Below are 20550 nucleotides of genomic sequence, written 5' to 3'. Positions count from 1 at the left end.
TGCACATAGATTGGGCTAACCAAACTGGAAGCAATACGGTGGAGGAGGATTTCCTGGAGTGCATAAGGGATGGTTTTCTGGACCAATATGTCGAAGAAGCAACTAGGGGGGAGGCCATCTTAGACTGGGTGTTGTGTAATGAGAGATGATTAATTAGCAATCTCGTGCGAGGCCCCTTGGGGAAGAGTGACCATAATATGGTGGAATTCTGCATTAGGATGGAGAAAGAAACAGTTAATTCAGAGACCATGGTCCAGAACTTAAAGAAGGGTAACTTTGAAGGTATGAGGCGTGAATTGGCTAAGATAGATTGGCGAATGATACTTAAGGGGTTGACTGTGGATGGGCAATGGCAGACATTTAGAGACCGCATGGATGAACTACAACAATTGTACATTCCTGTCTGGCATAAAAATAAAAAAGGGAAGGTGGCTCAACCGTGGCTATCAAGGGAAATCAGGGATAGTATTAAAGCCAAGGAAGTGGCATACAAATTGGCCAGAAATAGCAGCGAACCCAGAGACTGGGAGAAATTTAGAACTCAGCAGAGGAGGACAAAGGGTTTGATTAGGGCAGGGAAAATGGAGTACGAGTAGAAGCTTGCAGGGAACATTAAGACGGATTGCAAAAGTTTCTATAGATATGTAAAGAGAAAAAGGTTAGTAAAGACAAACGTAGGTCCCCTGCAGTCAGAATCAGGGGAAGTCATAACTGGGAACAAAGAAATGGCAGACCAATTGAACAAGTACTTTGGTTCGGTATTCACTATGGAGGACACAAACAACCTTCCGGATATAAAAGGGGTCAGAGGGTCTAATAAGGAGGAGGAACTGAGGGAAATCCTTATTAGTCGGGAAATTGTGTTGGGGAAATTGATGGGATTGAAGGCCGATAAATCCCCAGGGCCTGATGGACTGCATCCCAGAGTACTTAAGGAGGTGGCCTTGGAAATAGCGGATTCATTGACAATAATTTTCCAACATTCCATTGACTCTCGATCAGTTCCTATCGAGTGGAGGGTAGCCAATGTAACCCCACTTTTTAAAAAAGGAGGCAGAGAGAAAGCAGGGAATTATAGACCGGTCAGCCTGACCTCAGTAGTGGGTAAAATGATGGAATCAATTATTAAGGATGTCATAGCAGTGCATTTGGAAAGAGGTGACATGATAGGTCCAAGTCAGCATGGATTTGTGAAAGGGAAATCATGCTTGACAAATCTTCTGGAATTTTTTGAGGATGTTTCCAGTAGAGTGGACAAAGGAGAACCCGATGATGTGGTATATTTGGACTTTCAGAAGGCTTTCGACAAGCTCCCACACAAGAGATTAATGTGCAAAGTTAAAGCACATGGGATTGGGGGTAGTGTGCTGACATGGATTGAGAACTGGTTGTCAGACAGGAAGCAAAGAGTAGGAGTAAATGGGTACTTTTCAGAATGGCAGGCAGTGACTAGTGGCGTACCGCAAGGTTCTGTGCTGGGGCCCCAGCTGTTTACACTGTACATTAATGATTTAGACGAGAGGATTAAATATAGTATCTCCAAATTTGCGGATGACACTAAGTTGGGTGGCAGTGTGAGCTGCGAGGAGGATGCTATGAGGCTGCAGAGTGACTTGGATAGGTTAGGTGAGTGGGCAAATGCATGGCAGATGAAGTATAATGTGGATAAATGTGAGGTTATCCACTTTGGTGGTAAAAACAGAGAGACAGACTATTATCTGAATGGTGACAGATTAGGAAAAGGGGAAGTGCAACGAGACCTGGGGGTCATGGTACATCAGTCATTGAAGGTTGGCATGCAGGTACAGCAGGCGGTTAAGAAAGCAAATGGCATGTTGGCCTTCATAGCGAGGGGATTTGAGTACATTGGCAGGGAGGTGTTACTACAGTTGTACAGGGCCTTGGTGAGGCCACACCTGGAGTATTGTGTACAGTTTTGGTCTCCTAACTTGAGGAAGGACATTCTTGCTATTGAGGGAGTGCAGCGAAGTTTCACCAGACTGATTCCCGGGATGGCGGGACTGACCTATCAAGAAAGACTGGATCAACTGGACTTGCATTCACTGGAGTTCAGAAGAATGAGAGGGGACCTTATAGAAACGTTTAAAATTCTGATGGGTTCAGACAGGTTAGATGCAGGAAGAATGTTCCCAATGTTGGGGAAGTCCAGAACCAGGGGTCACAGTCTAAGGATTAGGGATAAGCATTTAGGACCGAGATGAGGAGAAACTTTTTCACCCAGAGAGTGGTGAACCTGTGGAATTCTCCACCACAGAAAGTTGTTGAGGCCAATTCACTAAATATATTCAAAAAGGAGTTAGATTAAGTCCTTACTACGAGGGGGATCAAGGGGTATGGTGAGAAAGCAGGAATGGGGTACTGAAGTTGCATGTTCAGCCATGAACTCAGTGAATGGCGGTGCAGGCTCGAAGGACCGAATGGCCTACTCCTGCACCTATTTTCTATGTTTCTATGTTTCTAATTGTGAGCTATTAATATAAATAATTAAAGCACTGACAAGTAGGGATGGTGCATTTGGCCTCAGTGAAGACTGGTCTAGGGAAGTGAACATCAGCCAGATTTCCCATTCCTGATCACTTTCCCGTGCCACTTGCTTGGGAAATGCATATATATGAACATCAAGTAAGCACAAGCTAAGGTGTAGCTGTTATGTTCCACAGTTGAATAGGTCTGCTCAACATCCATTACATAGGCTCACATATTGGCCTGGAACGGTCTCCCCAGGTCCGTGCTGAATGACCACTTAGGTGATTCAAGTACCTGTGGAATTATACCCAAACTTGTTTTTCATAAGCGTGGTGTCGTTATTTCAGTCTATTTCAACGCTAGATTAAAGGGCGCGCACGTCGTTTTTTGCTCAATGACAACTTGCATTTATGTAGTCCCTTTAATGTCGTAAATACCCTGAGGTATTTCACAGAGAGGAAATGGATACCAAGCTGTGGTATGAACAGAATTAGGGAAGCTGAAGAGATAGGAGGTAAGGAGAGGAAAGACCAAGGCTGGGGTGCTTGTGGAGAGAGTCCCTGAGTGTTGCGCTGAGGGAAGTTGCCCAGGAGACCAGAGCTGGAAGAATGAATGGTGCAAGGTTTGCAGAGGTAATGTGAGGCAAGGCCATGGAGGGATTTGTGGATGAGGATTTTGAAATGAATATGCTTGACAGCTGAATGGGATTTAGTGAAGGATATAATGGAAGCAGCAGAGATTTTTTGCGAGTTGAATCTTATATAAGGTGACACTCAGAAGCTATGTTGGATAAATTCAGCCTGGAGGTGATGAAGATATGGGTGCGGGTTTCAGCAAAAGTGGAAGTGAAGCAAGGTTGCAGGTAGACAATATTGACAGGTCGCAGATAAGTGGTTTTGTTGATGCATAGGATCTATATGAATAGCCAGAAATGTACCCCACAAACATTCCCATGAGGTATCTGTGGACCTTCAGCTATATGACTATTTATCTGTCTTTAAGGGCTGCTGCACTCACACATATATAAGGCAACAAATGGGTGCTACGTGTTGCGTCCAGTGATTGACCTTCATACTTATCAGATTTTTTTCTTCATTCAATTATTCATCCTGCCAGCAGTCCCGTCCGTTCCTATAACACAGGGGCATTCATTAAATCTCCTGGGGCTCTCTTCATATCTCCTGCCTGTATTATGGCAGTAAATCCCGATTTCACAATATTGTTCTGCTTTCTATACGTGGCTTTTCAATATAAAAGACTCCTATTAAAATATTGTGGATTTAATAGTGGACGTGCACTGGCACTGTGAATTATTTTTCACCACACTCTTTACCCAAGAGAGCAAAAGAAAATCATCATAGTGGCAGTTGCACGTGCTCCCAGAGGGGCTGTGAAGATAAAAGGAGAAAAAGCATAAAATAAAAGGACAGAGAGAACAAAAAGAATAAGCGGGCAGAATTGCCCCTTTTACTTCCGTTTTGGGTGGCAGGTTGCTGATCTTTGACTGAAGTGAGCACCTTTACTATAAAGATTTAAATAAATGTCACGTTAGGAAGAATGGCAAGAGGAAAGGCTATTCAGCCCATAGAGCCAGTTTGTTCCAAACCATTATGTAAAGTGTGCATTGTCATTGATCTCCAGATGAAACTTGTCTTTAAAACCCAGTGGCAATCCAGTAAAGCTCCTACATATTAAGTTATTGGCAGGCTGTCGCACACGGCCCTGGTGGCCCTCGGAGACCGTGCAGTGGGCTGCCCACCTCATTTCGAAGTTAGGGATACCGAGTCTGCATACATACCCAAGCAGGAAAGGAATCCTGCTCCCCAGTGTGTGATATTTAATAATTAGAAAAAGCTGACAAGGTAGTCAGTTCCATCCGAACCATAACAGTTTGAGTTTGGTTTAATTTTAAAAACTTACCCCACTTGTTGGGCTTTTCCGTCAGGGGCTTTATACAACAGCCAATGCCCATCCTTCCTGATGTGAGATTTGAAAGCAGCGGTTAGGAAACAAAACTCGCTTGCTCTGACAGTAATTGAAAATATCAGCGACTGAGAGCATTTGACAGTGAGGCTGCAAAATACGTCAAAAGGTCCCATTTTGGAAAGATTCACAGTGACGCAAATCATTGTGTGGCAGCAGTGGCCTTGGAGCAATTCACTCCTTGCGACTCTGATCTTTGACTGAAGTGAGCACCTTTACTATAAAGATTTAAATAAATGTCACGTTAGGAAGAATATCAAGAGGAAAGGCCATTCAGCCCATAGAGCCAGTTTGTTCCAAATCATTATGTAAAGTGCGCATTGTCATTGGTCTCCAGATGAAACTTGTCTTTAAAACCCAGTGGCAATCCAGTAAAGCTCCTACATATTGAGTTAACATGTCAATCAGCATTATTGAACTCTGATCACTTGCATTACACAGATGACATTTACACAGGGACCAGTACAGATAAGTAAATTACTCTTTTAAATTCTGCAATGTTATTGGTTCCTGTTATATTTATCCTCAGTTCTGATGTACGGTTTATATAGCTGACCACAGTGCCATTTGTGCACCAGTTTTACAGTTTGCTAAGTTTTTCCTCTTTATTCAGTGGATATTATAATGTAGAAATGTTGGGCTCAATTTTGGCCAGGAGTTGCTCCGTTTCTTTTGGAGTAACCTGCTTTTAAAAATCTCCAGTTTCCCCGATCAATTTGCACCAGCGTAACTCAGTTAGTTACGATTTTTCTTTAGGTTCGGTTTTTTTTCTGAAAAGAGGTCGTTACCAGCTACCCACACCACTTCTGCCCATTTGGGCAACTTTGATCAGCTAATAGTTACTCCGTTTCTACTTAGGCCAGCGTATGTGGCCACTTCAGAAAACCTTTGCGGAGAGTTAAAGAAATCGGCGCAGGTAGGTACATCGGAGGCCATTCGGCCTGGGCTAGGGGCGGGAAGCAGAGAGGACCTGCACCTAAACCAACCAAGTCTTACCCTTAGCAATGTTTGCAAACAAAAAGTACGAACAATTCAATAAGAAATAAAAAATTGAAGTCCTACCTTCATCTTCAAACTCGGCCCGGAATGACAGCAGGCCGGTGCGGGAGGCCACTCGGCCTGGGCTAGGGGCGGGAACCAGTGAACTGGCCGGCATCGGGATTCAGTGGAGAGGCTGCAAGCAAATCAACAGAGAGGCGTGGAGGGGAGCTGGCAAGCATTGGGGGCCACAGAGAGGGAGAGGCTGTGGGGGGGTGGTGAGAGAGGTCACAAGACTCAAGGGGGTGAGCAGGGGGGAGTGAGAGGTCACAAGACTCAAGGGGGGGAGGGAGAGAGAAGAGAACAAAAGACCTTTGGGTGTGGTCCATCCATACAGACCTTGGCGGGGGGGGGGAAGGAGGGAGAGAGAGAGAACTGCGAACCTGTTCTGCCTGCTTTCCTGCAGTTTTGACCACCTTTGAAAGTTTAACTTTAAGTATGGGGGCAATACTGACAATGCCATACCTTTTGCAAGCGTTCTGCATCATTGTGCTACGTAGGAGACAATTGATGAGATCTCATCACATCAGGAACATCAGAGCCAGTAGGCTGTTGGGCAGGAGGCCTTACGCACCTCGGCAATTTCGAGTCAGGCATTCGCACCTGCACCTGAGTGATGCAGATTGTGTCAGAAGACTGCGTTTCCGCAGGAGAAGTTGTCCGTGAGATCTGAGAGTTGCTGAGACCAGACCTACAGCCGAGAAGCAGCAGGTGGTCTGCTTTGTCAGTTGAAGTGAATGTTACAGCTACACTTTCATTCTATGCCTCCGGATCGTTTCAAGCTACAACTAGCGATGTGTGCACCATCTCTCAACATGCAACACATGTCTCCATTCGCCAGGTCACGGCTGCACTGTATGCAGAGGAATGACTTCATCAAATTCCCAATGACCGCCCAAGCAATCCATGCCAGGGCTGTGGGCTTCCCAAAGGTACAGGGCTGCATTTATTGTACCCACGTTGCCTTGCGAGCACCTTTGGAGGATGCCGAGCTGTTCAGGAATAGAAAAGGCTTCCACTCCATTAATGTGCAGCTCGTGTGTGACAACAAGCATCGCATCATGTCAGTCGATGCGAGATAGCCTGGCAGCACCCATGAAGCGTTCATCCTACACGACAGTGTTATATCTGACAGTGTTATAGCTAGCTCTTTAAAAATGGCCGATTGCCAACTCGCAGCGCTACTGCTCATGCGTGGACATCACCATACTCCACTGCACATGTGCAGACGTCCCCGCACATTTTCCAGCGCAGAACGACTGGCCTCGCTGCGTGACTGCAGTGAAGATGCCAGACAGCGGCCAAAGTTCCAACATTTTTTTTCGCCGCATCTCGGAATGTAAATACGCGGTGCAACTCCGGTAAGTGCAACGAAAAACGGGCTCGGCCAAAATTGAGGCTGTTGTGTGTGAGTCGATAATAATTAATTTGCTTCAGCTTTACATTCCAGATCAAAAATTGATAATTTTGTGACTATTTCATAAAAGTACACTAAATTTGTATTGTGGTGTTTGCCATATATTTGGCTATAGATTGATTCCCAATTATATCTTCCATTTTTTGATGAGAAGTGCTGTATTACAGAATCTGTAAGTAAAAGTAAAAACAATATGGATTTCCCAGTGGCTTGGCTTGGCTTCTCCTTTAACATGGTGATAGGTTTCTGTGCACCTCCGACACCCGGTTAATCAAAGAAAAACACACTGCCACTGTGTGAAATGGTGTTACAGGTACAGCAGCTCAAATCCGGCTGTCCGAAAACCAGACAATTTTGAAAAAAATCCCATTTTGATATTCAGTCAAATAAAATCCGGAATTATTGTCCAAAAATAACTAGCCTGGGCCGGGCTAGTTATCTGCTTCGCCGCTATGTTTTAAATGGCGTGCGATCGGTCCAAGCCTTGCCGAATGACCCTTGACCCAACCCGACCTGACTCACGCCACCATTAGTACTTCGTCTGTCTCGATAGCATACGTACGCTCTTCGGACGCTCTGGTGTTTATCGTGATTTATCGTGAATTTGTGTTGTTTGCCTTTGCAACCATGCCAAAAAGGCCAACAGATACCCCAATGGGTCATAGTGCAAAGAGGAAACATAATTCGTTGTCATTTGCCAAGAAAGTGGAATTACTGCAGAAATTAGATAGAGGTGTATCAGTGCGAAGACTGAGTGAGGGGTTATGGTTTCACAACCTCCACCATTTATGATATAAAAAAACAGAGAGAACAGATCATGAAGTTTTATGCAGAAAGTGACGATCAGAAAGAAATGAATAAGAGAAAAACTATGCATAAACCTAAAAGTGATGATTTGGATTGAGTAATGATGGAGTGATGGCGACAGAGGAGAAGTAGAAAGGTTCCTTTGTCTGGTCCAATGGTACTGGAACAAGATATTCCACGCAGAACTGGAGATTGAAACTCCATGCGACTACTCTTCAGGTTGGCTAACCATATTTAAAAGGTGTCATGTCATCAGGCAATTGAAAGTGTGTGATGAAAACACCTCAGCAGATCATGAGGCAACTGAAGGTTATATAGACGAGTTCACTAAACTAATTGCTGATGAAAACCTTTCGGCTGAGCAAATCTATAATGCCGACAAGACAGCACTGTTTTAGCACTATATACCAAGAAAGATATTAACAATTGCGGGCAGGGAAGTGGACCTCAGTCCATGATCGGATCAGCCATGATCGTATCAAATGGCAGAGCAGGCTCGAGGGGCCGTATGGCCTACTCCTGCTCCTATTTCTTATGTTCTTATGTTTTAGAAGAATTGCAACCAACAGGTGTAAAACGCCAAAGATAGACTGACTGTGCTTGGTTGTGCAAATGCGGCTGGGACACATAAGTGTAAGCTTATGGTCATCGGGAAAAGCCAGTGTTCAAGATGTTTCAAGGGCGTGAGAATATTCCAAGTGCATTATTGTGCTAATAAGAGAGCATGGGTAACCAGGGTAATTTGTTTGGACTGGTTTGAAAAGCATTTTGTTCCCAAGGCTCGTGCTCATTGTAGGTGATGAAAAGTGGAAAATATTCTTGCTGTTAGACAATTGCTCAGCACATCCTGATGCTGAACTTCTAGTAAAGGATAAAAACAGAAAATGCTGGAAATCTCAGCAGGTCAGGCAGCATCTCTAGAGAGAACTCGGCTTCTACACTCTGCTTTCTCGCCACAGATGCTGCCTGACCCGTTGTGATTTCCAGCATTTTCTGTTTTTACTTCAGATTCCAGCATCCGCAGTATTTTGCTTTTGTTCTAATAAAGGATATCGGAGCAAAAATTCCGACTTCCTGGGCCTGCACGAAGTTTCTGCGGACCTGGGAAGGCATCGGAAAAACCAGTTTTCAATGCACATGTGCTGAAAACCGGCTTTTCCGATCTGAGCTTGACGGATCATAGCCAGATTGGGTGCGAGGAAAATTGTACTTGGAAGTTTGAGCTATTTACCCATATCTCGCCTGACAAATGTCCTCAAAACTCTTGCGCCTGCAAAAGCAGGCTCATAGCCTACTTTTACAGGCGTAAGAGTTTAAAAACATAGAAAAAACATGATTAAAATTAAAAAAACATATTTATGTTAAAACCCTGCCCACTCAGATAATGTTACTTTAAACCCTAACCCCAACTTTTTTTAAAAATCGGCAATTATTTTTCTTTAAAAAACGTGTAACATTTTTAATTTCTATTAGTTTATTGTGTGAGGTGTTTTTTAAATGTTTTATGTATTTTTTGTGAGTTTTAGGGTTTTTCTCATTCATTGTAATAGGAGTTTCGTAACTTTTGAAACTCCTATTACAATGAATGAGAAAATACTTAACTGTGATTGGGTGCCCAGGCCCACGTGACTCCTGTGGGCATCCCTACGAGCACGCGCTGCGCGCGCAGGGAGAGGAGGCCTGTGGATCGGGACTTCAAGCGGGCGCAGCAGCTTCAGGTAAGTGCGCATTTTATTTGTATTCTTTATTGATTTGCCCGTGGGAAGTCCTCCTCGGAATTTCTGCCCCAATGTCTATGGGATCTATTTACCCCCTAATGTGACATCACTGGTACAGCCAATGGACCACGGAATTTTGAGATCAATGAAGTGTCTCTACAAAGACGAATTCATGAGATGTTTGCTTAGTGCTGTGAACAGAGACATGAGGATAACTGCGCTCTCAAAAAAGATTTCTCTGAAGAACGCCATATGGACAGTTGCGGATGTGTGGGATGAGTTAACTAAAAACATCTTGCCTGATGCTTGGCATAACCTGTGGCCAGCAACTATGTTTAATGAAGATGACGATGATGCTGATGATGACTTTGAAGGTTTCATGTGTCCAAAGAGAAGAAAATGATTTCTGAACTTGTAGAATGTGCAAAAAAGATGACCTGTGAAGCTGTGCTAACATTGAATGAAGACCATGTCACAGAAGATGAAATTGTGCACATGGTTTTGCATCCAGAGGAAAAGGATAAAAACAGTGAGGATGATGCTGTTGGTAATCAAGTGGAAAAAGTGTCCATTGACAAAGCTATCAGTATTTGTGATGAATTCATTCACACCCTAGAGCAACGAAACTTCATAAGTAAACAGGAAATAACGCCGATGTATAAAATTGAGGAAAAATTAATCAAAGCAAAGCCCAAATTACTGAGACAATTAAAATTAACCAATAAGTTTAAGAAGATATCGCAGCAGAGTGCCAAAGACCTACAGCCTACAACTACAACAGTAAATTTCCACACTCAAAAATCCTATTGCTAGCCCATCTTCAACCCAGACATCATAGTTGAGCCCTCTACCCCAAGCTCTTCTTCAAGCACAACCTCCAGCCAATTGTAACCTGTGTACCCATTTCTGTGCAGCTTATTTAGGAAGTGGATTACTTTTCATACTCTGTTTACCAAATTAAACTCTTTATTTATTCAATTTCATACTTTATGAATACATTCCTTTTCATATTTTATTTCATGTATATAATTTGTAATAAATAGTTAATTTACTTTAAAAGCATATTATTTTATCCAAATATTTATGTTACAATAATAGACTTTATTCTACTTCCTGTATTCCTTGTTTCTCTTCTTCATTCAAATAAGCCTAAGATAGGCTACTGATTTTATTGATTTTCTTGTCCGTAATCCGGAAAAATCCAAAAACCATCGCGGCCTCGGTCCCGAGGTTGCTGGATTTGAGACGTTGTACCTGTGGCATTTTCCCATTTTTATTAGCTTCTGGTGTAAATATTGCAACTCATGCCAGTATAGGTGCGGATGTTAAAACAGCCGTTTGCTGTACCTAACTTCATTTTATGTCGGTAAAGCAAGACTTAGCAATTACAGGAAATTGTCATGGATTTAATGGTTCACTTTATCACATCCTCTGATTCATTCGTCCCGTCGGAGTTCAATTTCTGCACACGGTTCCATTTTATGTTGATTAATGATCATAAAAGCAGTCAGCAGCCAGTTTATCCATCTTGTTGATCCATCTTGTTGATCCATTGAAACTGGATACTGTCTATTATATAGAGAATAATACACCCCAGGAACGTAATGGCAAGGCCACAATCCAATCTTGGGTTCAGACGATGTCATAAACCATGAAAGTGAAACCCGAGATTGGAATACTGCCTCACAGTTCCCTTCCGGCTATGTTGTTATTTATGATGTGTACCTTTTCGCATACATGTAAAATGAGAGTAGTCTGCCTTGCTAGCTCTAGATCGTTTTCGTCAGACTGTGCCTATAATTTTGTTTTATGCATTAGTACATGATGTCCTAGCTTTCTTGGAAAGCTTATGAGGAAGAAATGTTCCTAGTTTAAGATGACTTGTTGCAGTTAGTGAAAATTAAAGCAAGATAAAAAGAAACACTTGCATTTATGTAGTGTTTTATCGTGCCTTTCAGAAACATCGGAAAGCACGTAATGTACAGTGAGTTACTTTGAAGGGCAGTAACTTGTTAGGCCAGAGGTTTTCAAAATGGTGTTCACAAGGGGATCCCCAAGGTCGTCACATTTGTGTCCATTTGTTTGCAGAGTTCTACATTTTTCAATATCTGGTGCCTTACCAGCATCTTATTTCTGTTGTATAAGATCTACAATAATAACTTGGCTCTGTCAAGCCCGTGTGGTGGCTACCACACGTTAAAAAAATCCACGCACAGGCATCTTCCACCCTTCAAGATATAGTTCGGGATCTGGAATATTAGGTCCTTCATTGAAGCACCTGTGAACTCACCCCTTTTTGGCGTGGAAGCAAGTCATCCCCGTTTCGAGGGACTGCCTATGATGATGACAATAATAACAATGTTTGGACGGCAGATTCCCAAGAGGATGTCAGTATTTTCAGAGGGTCCCCTGTACAGAATATTTTTTTTAAACTACTGATGCAGGCAAAATACAGCAAAATCCCTCAAGCTGATGGTGGGTCAAACACTGGGAGATTGCCGATCTCTTCGAACTTGTTCTCCCGTGGCGTTTCCCCAGTCCTGGGAAGCCCGGCCCACGGGCGTTAAATTTAAAACTTGGCTAAAATTTAAGCCACAAAGCCTCTTTAAAATATTTACATTAGGGACTTGTTAAAACCGGATGCGGGAGTGTTGGAGGCGAGTTGAGGTTGGTTCCCGAGTTTGAATTTTTAGCCTCCCACCTGTCCTGAGGGGTTAAAAATCTCCACACTGGATCCGACTCCTGCTGACAGGATCTTCCCTCCAGCTCTTGCTTTCCTTGCCAGGTCACCGCAACACTGTCCATACGACTTTAGTTTCCACCTCACTGTTTCTCTGAGTTTCATTGACCTTCCTGCCCAACTAAGCAGCTGATATTGCAGTAGGTCACCAGTATTCTCGGCACACCTCTCTGAATGCTCCCAATCACAACTTGCTTTATAAGTGGGAGACAAACACAACTGCCACTCTATACTCTTTAGTTTATCATTTTGTTCAACTTTAGAAATGAAGTTGAATGCTCATTTAAAATGAGATCCACTACAGCTGCATTTATTGCTCTCAAATTATTCCTTCCTCCAGGACACTCCAACACAGAAACTCAGTCTGGAATAAGTTGAAACATTTGAAAAATTGTAATGCATATAGCAAAATACAGTGAACAGTGCGGGGCCAGTTTATTGCAGATATAAGGAAGACCATTATAACATTCTTGTCAGGTGTTATTACCCGATCATGGACAGCCCTACATAGTCCACTGTTTCTAATTTTGTATCCTTGTTGTAAAACATCCAGTCACAGAGCCAAATTAAAGTGGGGAAAACGATGTGCTAAAACAGCTATTGATCCGTTTGTTGTGTTTAATTGAGAACAACTTCCATTCTTGGTCTTTTGCTACAGCCAAGGGGCTAAAAGAGAGAATTGCGAGGCAGCGGATGTATGCAGGTTAAACCTCTCTAATCCGGTACCTTCGGGGCCTGGCCTGTGCCGGACCAGAGAATTTGCCAGACCACGAGAGGTCACGCCGACCCCAGACTTAAAAATACCACTGTCAACAAGTTTTAGAATTGCTTCCTACAAAAGCTATTTTTGCTAAATCTGTAACTGTGGTAACATGGGCTCCGCATCTTGTATATCGGCTGCGTTATGGCTACTTTGATGTAAATAGGACTGATCTGGGGAGTGTGCTTGCAGGTTAGAAATGAGATTTGCCGACGGGTTGCACGGTAAGAGGGGCTGCTGTTTACATAGAAACATAAAAAATAGGTGCAGGAGCAGGCCATTCGGCCCTTCGAGCTTGCACCGCCATTCAATAAGATCATGACTGATCATTCAACCTCAGTACCTCTTTCCTGCTTTCTCTCCATACCCCTTGATCCCTTTAGCCGTAAGGGCCATATCTAACTCCCTTTTGAATATATCTAATGAACTGGCCTCAACAACTTTCTGCGATAGAGAATTCCACAGCTTAACCACTCTCTGAGTGAAGAAGTTTCTCCTCATCTCGGTCCTAAATGGCTTACCGCTTATTCTTAAAGTGTGACCCCTGGTTCTGGAACTCCCCAGCAACGGGAACATTCTTCCTACCTCTAACCTGTCCAATCCCGTCAGAATTTTATATGTTTCTATGAGATCCCCTCTCATTCTTCTAAACTCCAGTGGATACAAGCCCAGTTGATCCAGTCTCTCCTCATATGTCAGTCCTGCCATCCAGGAAATCAATCTGGTGAACCTTGCTGTACTTCCTCAATAGCAAGAATGTCCTTCCTCAGATTGGGAGACCAAAACTGAACACAATATTCCAGGTGTGGCCTCACCAAGGCTCTGTACAACTGCAGTAAGCCTCCATGCTCCTTTACTCAAATCCTCTAGCTATGAAGGCCAACATGCCATTTGCCGCCTTCACTGCCTGCTGTACCTGCATGCCAAACTTCAATGACTGATGTACCATGACATCCAGTCTCGTTGCACCTCCTATTTTCCTAATCTGTCACCATTCAGATAATATTCTGTCTTCCTGTTTTTGCCACCAAAGTGGATAACCTCACATTTATCCACATTATACTGAATCTGCCATACATTTGCCCACTCACCTAACCTGTCCAAGTCACCCTGCAGCCGCTTAACATCCTCCCTCACAGCTCACACTGCCACCCAGCTTAGTGTCATCTGCAAACTTGGAGATATTACATTCAATTCCTTCATCTAAATCATTGATGTATTTTGTAAATAGCTGGGGTCCCAGCACTGAACCCTGCGGCTCCCCACTGGTCACTGCCTGCCATTCTGAAAAGGACCCGTTTACTCCGACTCTCTGCTTCCTATCTGCCAACCAGTTTTCTATCCACGTCAATACATTACCCCCAATACCATGTGCTTTAATTTTGCACACCAATCTCTTGTGTGGGATCTTGTCAAAAGCCTTTTAAAAGTCCAAATACACCACATCCACTGGTTTTCCCTTGTCCACTCTACTAGTTCCATCCTCAGAAAATTCTAGAAGATTTGTCAAGCATGATTTCCCTTTCATAAATCCATGCTGACTTGGGCCGATCCTGTCACTGCTTTCCAAATGTGCTGCTATTTCATCTTTAATAATTGATTCTAACATTTTACCCAGCACCGATGTCAGGCTAACCGGTCTATAATTCTCTCCCTCCTTTTTTAAAATGTGGTGTTACATTAGCTACACTCCAGTCCTTGGGAACTGATCCAGAGTTAATAGAATGTTGAAAAATGATCACCAATGCATCCACTATTTCTGGGCCACTTCCTTAAGTACTCTGGGATGCATCCCAATCAGGCCCTGGGGATTTATCGGCCTTCAATCCCATCAATTTCCCTAACACAATTTCCTGACTAATAAGGATTTCCTTCAGTTCATCCTTTTCTCTAGACCCTCGAACCCCTAGTATTTCCAGAAGGTTATCTGTATCTTCCTTAGTGAAGACAGATCCAAAATATTTGTTCAGTTAATCTGCCATTTCTTTGTTCCCCATTATAAATTCACCTGATTCTGACTGCAAAGGACCTACGTTGGTCTTCACTAATCTTTTTCTCTTCACATATCTATAGAAGCTTTTGCAGTCAGTTTTTATGTTCCCAGCAAGTTTCCCCTCATTCTCTATTTTCCCCCTCCTAATTAAACTCTTTGTCCTCCTCTGCTGTATTACAAAATTCTCCCAGTCGTCCGGTTTGCTGCTTTTTCTGGCTAATTTATATGCCTCTTCCTTGAATTTAATACTATCCTTAATTTCCCTTGTTAGCCACGGTTGAGCTACCTTCCCCGTTTTATTTTTTACTCCAGACAGGGATGTACAATTGTTGAAGTTCATCGATGCAACCTATAAATCTATATGCCATTGCCTATCCACTGTCAACCCTTCAAGTATCTTTTGCCAGTCTATCCTAGCCAATTCACGTCTCATACCATCGAAGTTACCTTTCCTTAAGTTCAGGACCCTAGTCTCTGAATTAACACTGTCACTCTCCATCTTAATAAAGAATTCTACCATATTATGGTCACTCTTCCCCAGTGGGCCTCGCAGAACAAGATTGCTCATTAGTCCTTTCTCATTACACATCACCCAGTCGAGGACGGCCAGCTCTCTAGTTGGTTCCTCGACATATTGGTCTAGAAGGCCATCCCTAATACACTGCAGGAAATCCTCCTCCGCCGCATTGCTACTAGCTTGGTTAGCCCAATCTATATGTAAATTAAAGTCGCCCATGATAACTGCTATACCTTTAATGCACACATCCCTAATTTCTTGTTTGATGCCATCCCCAACCCCACTACTACTGTTTGGTGGTCTGTACACAACTCCCACTCGTGCTTTCTGCCCTTTGGTATTCCACAGCTTCTCCCATACAGATTCCACATCATCCAAGCTAATCTCCTTTCTAACAATTACGTTAATTTCCTCTTTAACCAGCAACACTACCACATCTCCTTTTCCTTTTTGTCTACCCTTCCTGAATGTTGAATATCCCTGGATGTTGAGTTCCCAGCCTTGGTCACCCTGGAGCCATATCGCCGTAACCCCAATTATATCATGATCGTTAATTGCTGCCTGCGCAGTTAATTCATCCACCTTATTACGAATACTCCTCGCATTGAGGCACAGAGCCTTCAGGCTTGTCTTTTTAACACTTTTTGTCCCTTTAGGATTTTGCTGTAATGTGGCCCTTTTTGATTCTTGCCTTGGGTTTCTCTGCCCTCCACATCTCCTATTCTCCTTTCTATCTTTTGCTTCTGCCCCCATTTTATTTCCCTCTGTCTCCCTGCATACGTTCCCATCCCCCTGCCATATTAGTTTAACCCCTCTCCAACAGCACTAGCAAACACTCCCTCTAGGACATTGATTCCGGTCCTGCCCAGATAGAGACAGTCTGGTTTGTACTGGTCCCACCTCCCCCAGAACTGGTTCCAATGTCCCAGGAATTTGAATCCCTCCCTCTTGCACCACTCCTCAAACCACATATTTATCTTAGCTATCCTGCTATTTCTACTCTGACTAGCACGTGGCACTGGTCGCAATCCTGAGATTACTACCTTTGAGGTCCTACTTTTTAATTTAACTCCTAGCTACCTAAATTCAGCTTGTAGGACCTCATCCCGGCTTTTTACCTATATCATTGGTACCAATATGCAGCACGACAACTGGCTGTTCACCTCCCCCTCCAGAATGCCCTGCAGCTGCATTCTGTTTGATGTAAGGAGACCCATTGTTCAGCGCGGAGGCCAAATGAGCACATGCTGAAACCGAGGTAGTGTACATGGAGTGCGGCTCCATCACCCCACCGCCGGTCAGCAAGGAGACGCGGACAGTGAACTGATGGTGTGGTTGGGGTAGTCATCGACCAAAGATCCTGTAGAGCTTCCTATATAGTGACCATTGTTGGCCGAGACGTGAGGGCAAATGTCCATTCATCTTGCTGAAGCTACTATCCATAGAAAGGCCATTGGGGGCGCAGGGGGTGGGTTCTCTTGACCCTTGGAAGTTATAGGTCTCTGGGATGTGGCTGAACCCCAATCCGATCATCGTGCTGTACATGGGCTTAAGGGCTTGGCATTTACTGCGAAAGCCCCTCGGCCTGTGCCTGAAGGAGCCATCCTCAAACATGAACTGGCTGGCTGGGTCAATGGGTCCAGTAATGGCCTTTGCCAGGTCTGCCCAGGTCCTGGGCAGTTTGATGAGACACTTGTTCAAAGAGAGGTTGTGACGCACGGAGTTCTTCCAGCCCTGGTAGAAGAAAGGGGAAGCGGCTCTGGAGGAACTGGTAGATCTTGCTGAGAGTCAGCCGATTAGTGGGCGGGCTCTTGATAGCTAGAACAATCAGGGCTATGTAGGAATACGGCAGCTTCTCCGGGTGCCGTATGCCAGCGTTTGTTTTCTTAGTTTTGGTAGTGGAGGTGGCTGATTCTATCACAGAGGTCTGACAACACTGCTGACAATGACTCGGCCGAGCCAGTATTTCCTAAAAACCCTTGCATGTTGGCCATGAAGTTAGCTTTTAGATTTCAGCTGAGAAGGCGTTTTTTAATTTATTATGCACAGGCAGTGCTCCATCCTCCAGTGTTTTGGTCTTAAAAACTAACCCCTGAAAGCAGCTCAGAAATCTCTGTGGATATCTATTGGGTAAATCCATCAAATGGAATCTTTACTGTTTCACGGGCTACAGATTTAAGAGTATCTGGTAAGCAGCTACATGATAATGTGATGAAGGTCAGCATACTATAATGTAAAATAAAATCGCTTGCAAAGCAAGTAAGATTGGTGCAATTATCATTTATTTCTCTCTCTTTGTGATTAAAAATAAATTGTTTTATGCATAAAGGAGCATCTTAAGCAATAAAACTGAAGAGTGATAAAAGCTAAAGATGTTTGATGAATGCTTGTTTAATGAAATGTATGTGTGCCTTAGATATCATAATTTAAAGCTTGCACACCTTAAACCCCGAGCTTTCTACTCCAATAATATTGGCATTTTAGCCCAACATCAGTAACATTAAATAAAAAAGAAAGATTTGCAGTTATATTGTACCTTACCTGTCATAAGCCTATCAAATCACCTTACACAACAAATGACTTAGAAGTGCAATTACGTAGGCATGTGTGGCAGACATTTTGTACACAGCAAGATCCCACAAAAGGCAGTGAGGTGAATGACACGTTAACCTGTTTTGTGTGGTGTGGAATTTATTCTAAGGGTTACCTATACAGTAGTAACTTGTTAAGAAACAGCCAAGATGAATTTAGATTCCACCTGACAAAATTCCTCAAGCTCTTTGAGGATGAAGTAGACAATGGCATATGTCTAAGTAGATTGTGATATGGTTTGACTTTCAGAGCTTTTTACAAAGATACACATGAAAAGGTTCTAATTAAACTAAAAGCCACAGGAATCCCGATTAGAACATGGCACTGGTAAGAGAGTGTCAAACAAACAGGAAACACAAGAGGACTGAGTGGAATCTCCCAGGGTTTGCTCTTGAACCTCGACAGAGGTTTTTTGTCCAGATAAGTTAATTCGTTGCGGGAATAAATTTCTCACATTTGCCGCAGCACTCGATCAATAGAAACGGAGAATGCCAAAAATAGAAAGGATTTAGCTCAGATATGTAATTAACAATTGAAGTTTAAATTTAAAATATTGCACATTAGTCAAAAAGTGTGGGTCCTACATATACATTGAATGGAATTTAACTCACAGATTTGGATTGCAATATGTAACATATCAATTTCAATGAGGAAGCAATTTACGAAAGCTAATAGAACGCTGTGAAAGATCGCCAGAGCAGTAGAAGTCACAGAGGTTATGTAAAGCTTTATAGCGCACTGTTCAGATCAAACTTAGAAAACTTAGAGCAGTCAACGAAATAAAATACAGCAAAAAGCAAAATACTGCAGCTGCTGGAAATCTGAAATTAATACAGAAAATGCAGGAAACACTCAGCAGGTCAGACAGCATCTGTGGAGAGAGAAACAGAGTTAAAGTTTCAGGTCGATGACCCTTGGTGAGTTTTGACCAATGAGTTTCTTCTCCAACAACCCTTTGTGTAAATAGATTTCTCCGAACCCCTCTCCTCACTCTCTCAGTGATGGTTTTAAATTGATGACTCTTTGTCACTCACTTCCCAACTAAAGGAAATAGTCTTTCACGAGTGCGATTATGCCTCGGGCCTAACTGTTCTCGCACAGGAATCGTTCTCTGGATCCAATTCGCCTGGGCAGGCTGGCACTCTGCAATTTTTACCCCCTAGATTCTCTGTTCCTCCTTCACACCCTTCCGCATCTTTCCATTGAGTGCATACTCCAATTCCTTGCTTTTCCTCCCAGAATGTATTACCTCACACACTAAATTGAATCTCCTGTCTATCTGACATTCCACCAACCATTCTGTCTTCCTAAAGTCTTTTACAGCCCTCCTCACTGTTTGGCCAGACCCCAAATTGGCACAGGAAACACCACATCTGACCACTGTATTAACAATCCGCTATACGTCTTCCCCTTTCCCACCATTACTGTGTTGCTATCTATTCAGTGTGCATCAACTTACACAGCTGCCATTCATGACACTTGATAAAAGTAATATCAAAACCTTGCCAAGAGCAAGGTCTGCACACACTGCATCTTACTGTAATGAAAGCCTGTGGTGCATGTACCTAGTGCTTCTTAGCTACTGTGCTTCCCCATGGTGCCTGTGAGTTCGGCCATCTCTTGAACTCGGCCTTGTGCTTCTCCTCGGAGCTACCTGAGTGGCTTAGAGCGAGTGAGATGACTGGCTGCTGCATTCCAATAGCAGTATCTTGGACCTGAGCTCGTCTCATGGCTGCAACGTCCTGTGATTGACTGGCAAAATGTGAGAACTCCTTTAGTTACTATGACATGCAGTTAAAGCCAGATGTCCCCACACTGCCCTTTATCAAAGTAATGACAACTGCATGCAGTTAGAATCCATGCAAGATTTTTAGTAAGCCGATTGCATGCAAGTCTGTGAGTAAAGGAACACTTGCAGGTGGAGGCTGGGGGTGTGAAGGGCACCACACAGCCTCCTTGAACATTGGCAATAACATTGTGTACAGCTATGTCATTTTGGTGCCAGATTTGCTTAACACTGTGCATTCTTGGAAGCTTTAGCTCTTGCCTTGCCCAACCGAGTAAGAGCATTAAACTTCTTCCAACGCAGAGTTGCAGTGAACGGGCTGTTGGCATTAACGCTGACTGCAATGGGTACTTTGTTTCATTGCTCCTCTCCATGGGACACTACATTGTCCCATGCCAAATAAGGCCTCCCTCCTCTGCCTTACTTCACCCAACACCAGTTCAGCAGCTCCATCAAAAAAACCTGACTGCTCACTGCCCTTCTGCAAACCTCGCATTTTTGCAAAGAAGCCTTTGTGCTCTGCTTCCCAGCCATTTTGGTGTACAACTGCTCCTTTAAGCTGCCGCAGAACTTTAAATCCTACATCAGCGCACTTGCTCCTGCCCTCTCCCCCAAAGGGTGATCTTTCAATCATTGGTAATTCTGATGCTTAGATTGTGTCCCAATTATTCCAATTAGGCTGGGTCACATTGGGCAGACATAATTCATGTAC

The 20550-nt window shown here is 43.4% G+C and overlaps 1 protein-coding gene and 1 pseudogene across 1 annotated transcript in view; one reads left to right on the top strand and one right to left on the bottom strand.

The window, feature by feature from the left end:
• mrps5 (mitochondrial ribosomal protein S5) overlaps nt 1-20550 on the top strand; it is a 195906-nt gene that overhangs the window by 139957 nt on the left and 35399 nt on the right. The window lies entirely within an intron of this gene.
• Nucleotides 10382-20472, bottom strand: LOC139266989 (forkhead box protein F1-like; annotated as a pseudogene).

The sequence above is a fragment of the Pristiophorus japonicus genome, chromosome 7, assembly GCF_044704955.1.
Source record: "Pristiophorus japonicus isolate sPriJap1 chromosome 7, sPriJap1.hap1, whole genome shotgun sequence".
Classification (NCBI taxonomy): Eukaryota; Metazoa; Chordata; class Chondrichthyes; family Pristiophoridae; genus Pristiophorus; species Pristiophorus japonicus.
The sequence above is the reverse complement of the archived record's forward strand: the minus strand, read 5'-3'. Positions and strand labels throughout refer to the sequence as shown.